Consider the following 3,414-nt stretch of genomic DNA (forward strand, 5'->3'; position numbering starts at 1 on the left):
AAAATGAATGTGCACTAGGCATGATTTTTGTCTTGTTCTTTGTCAGTGACAACCAGAAACCCACTCAGACTGGTTGTGCTCAAAGGGAATTGAAGCACTCACATAAGTGGAAAATCCAATGGCACATCCAGCTTTGAGCTGGGCTGGATCTGAGAACTCAAATATTGTCAAGCCACTGTCCACCTCTGTGTGTGTGTGTGTGTGTGTGTGTGTGCACTGCATCAGCCCTAGCATAATTTTATTCTCAAGCAGGTTCTCCTTGCACAGTGGAACAATGGCCACCATCTGCTTTGGACTGATATGATCCTCACAGCTTGCAGTTAGAGTATCTCTTTCCCTATTGTTCCAGCAGAAGTGTCAAGGAGGGATCTGATACCTATCATGGGTGGGTGTCATGAGCTGAAAACAGAGCCCAGGGGTGCCTGGGACACAAGCTGAGCCTTAGAGATAGGGGGCGGTCAGCCCTACCTGAGTCATTCGGACTGAAAAAGAGATTGGTGGGGAGTCTTCTATAGGGGTGGGGTCAGAGATTCAGAATGACAGAGACTCAGAATGACCAAGTTTCTTTTTCTTTTTTTTAAAAGATTTTATTTATTCATGAGAGACACACACAGAGAAAGAGAGAGAGAGAGAGAGGCAGAGACACAGGCAGAGGGAGAAGAAGACTCCATGCCAGGAGCCCAATGTGGGATTCAATCCCGGGACTCCAGGATCATGCCCTGGGCCAAAGGCAGGCGCTAAACCGCTGAGCCACCCAGAGATCCCAAAATGACCAAGTTTCTAAAGCTGAATTGGATTAGCTTAGAAAGACTTCATGGTTTCATCTGTTTAGCGTCACCATAGAACAGAAATTGGGCCCAGGAGAAGCTCAGTAAATGGCGCTAGTGGGATAATGAGCCATGTACCACCAAGACTGATGGTAGAGGTCCTGGGTGAGCCTGCCAACTCTGGGTGGGGAGAACTTCCCTAGGAGTTTTCTTAACTCTGTCCTTTTGCTCTAATTGCTGTGGACGTGCCAGGCAGCACAAAGTGGCTCTTGAGGGTGGTTCCTGCTGATGCTGGGTAAAGGTCCCTTATCCAAAGCCAAGGACGAACACAAAGGAAAAATTCCTCTGATCTCAATCCTTAGCAAGGGTTATGGTTATGTCCCCTGGAAGAGAAAAGGCTTGGGGTGGAGTGTGTGTGTGGAGAGTGGAAGGGAGTGGGAGAAGTTAGAAAGCAAGAGACCCACCCTCCCTAATTGACTGGCGACAGCTTCCCTGAACTTGGAACCCCTACAACCAGTCCTACCTGGCACTGCTGTTCATCCAGCGATGCCCTTATCCTTGAACTGACCTGACTTCTGGCGTGTTTGATGTTAGTTCTTTACTGTCCACAGTAGCTACACTGGTCTGCCTTTCTTTGTCAGATGGATATGTCCTTTGCTTGCCTGTTTATATTAATTTTCAGAGAGTATGAATTCTTTGATCGTGTTCATGAAAAATATATTCTAAATTTAGTTCAGTGCCTACTTAATTGCCTATTACAAGAAAGCACTGATAAAGGCTCTTTGATGATGATTACGACTGTAAATTACACTAGAAATCAAAGGCTATCTATTGTAATTTTGGACTGTTGCTCCTCTGGGAATGCTAACCTCCTCTTAGCAGTCTTCTCTTGCAAACTGGTTTCCACTTGATTCAGCTGAAAGCTTTCAGCTTGATGGCCAGTAGTCCTGGGTTCTAATCTCAGATTCAGCAGCCTCCATGTGACTCTTCCATGCCTTGGTTTCACAGTCTTCTAGTACAAGGCGGGAGAAGCTCACAGGACTCGTAGGTAGGGACGAGAGGTAAAATAAGAAAGCAGATGGTGTAGATGTGGAAGGGCTCAAAAGTAAGACGCAAGGATCCTCTCAGAAGTCTCTTCCTCGGGACCAGCTCTCTGAGACTCTTCTTTCTCCCTGCAAACACAATTCTACTTCCAGGAGCCTCAGGTTCCTGGTCTGAAGGATGAACCGTCCTTGTGTAGCATCTTTTGCAGAGATTCCTCTCAATGAGTCTCTTTATCTCATTTTTGCCACTTGCTTCTTCTTTACAGGCCCTCAAACAGCTACTTTTCTTAGCCTGGAGATCATTTATATTTCCATTCTGCTATTTCTAAGAGAAAGACTTAGAGGGAGGAGGCAACAAGATGCTTAGGGTGCCAAAGGCAATTACTGGAATGAGAGATGTAGTGGGGTCAAATGATGAACCCCGCAAGTTTCAGAGGACAGGAAAGGAACAGACATAAAATAAACTCCAGGTGAATTAAAGACCTAAACTTGTAAAACAAAACCTTCAAAATTACCTGAAAAAAATACAGAATATTTTTTATGACCTTAAAGAATTTATAAGATCAAATTATGAAAAAGCAAAAGTTATAATAGTCAATTCTGATAAAACTGATTATAACAAATATTAAAAACTTGTATACAAAACACATTTTTTAAAAAGATTTTATTTATTTATTCATGAGAGACGCAGAGAGAGAAAGAGGCAGAGACACAGGCAGAGGGAGAAGCAGGCCCCATGCCGGGAGCCCGACGTGGAACTCAATCCCGGGTCTCCAGGATCACGCCCCAGGCTGAAGGCGGCGCTTAACCGCTGAGCCCCCAGGGCTGCCCCCAAAACACATTTTTTTAAAGTAGGCTTCACACCCAACGTGGGGCTTGAACTCACTACCCTGAGATGAAGAGTCATATGCTCTACCAACTGAGCCAGTCAGGTGTTCCCTCAAAAGATATATATATTTAAAGATTTTATTTATTAATGAGCGACACAGAGAGAGGCAGAGACATAGGCAGAGGGAGAAGCAAGTTCCCTGCGGGGAGCCTGCTGCAGGATTTGATCCCAGGATCCCAGGATCACGCCCTGAACCGAAGGCAGACGCTCAACCGTTGAGCCACCCAGGGGTCCCTTATCCAGTAAATTTAACAATAATTTGTTATTGGTTAGACCTGAGACTGTAAAGAAAAGGGGGGAAATATAATTGGGAACATGTTACTTACAGAGTTATGGTTGAAAAACACACTGTGAAACACTGATTTAGAGAAACTTTCATACATAAAAACAAGGAGACCTGTTCAAGGATGTTCCCTACAAGGCAATGTTTATAATAATGAAACACTGAAAACAACATAAATGTTTTCAGTAACGAATAGAACAAGAAACTGGAGTGTGTTCATGTGATAGACCACACACAGCCACTAAAATTAATGAATTTGGTCTACATGGATGAATTTTGAAAACAAATTTGAGGGAAATAAAAATAAATGCCACATGAAACCAATTATAGTTGACCTTTGAACAACACAAGAGTTAGGGGTACTGACCCCCTACACAGATAAAAACCCATGTATAGCTTTTTTAAAAAATATATTTATTTATTTATTTTGAG

The sequence above is a fragment of the Nyctereutes procyonoides genome, unplaced genomic scaffold, assembly GCF_905146905.1.
Source record: "Nyctereutes procyonoides isolate TBG_1078 unplaced genomic scaffold, NYPRO_anot_genome, whole genome shotgun sequence".
NCBI classification, from domain to species: Eukaryota; Metazoa; Chordata; class Mammalia; order Carnivora; family Canidae; genus Nyctereutes; species Nyctereutes procyonoides.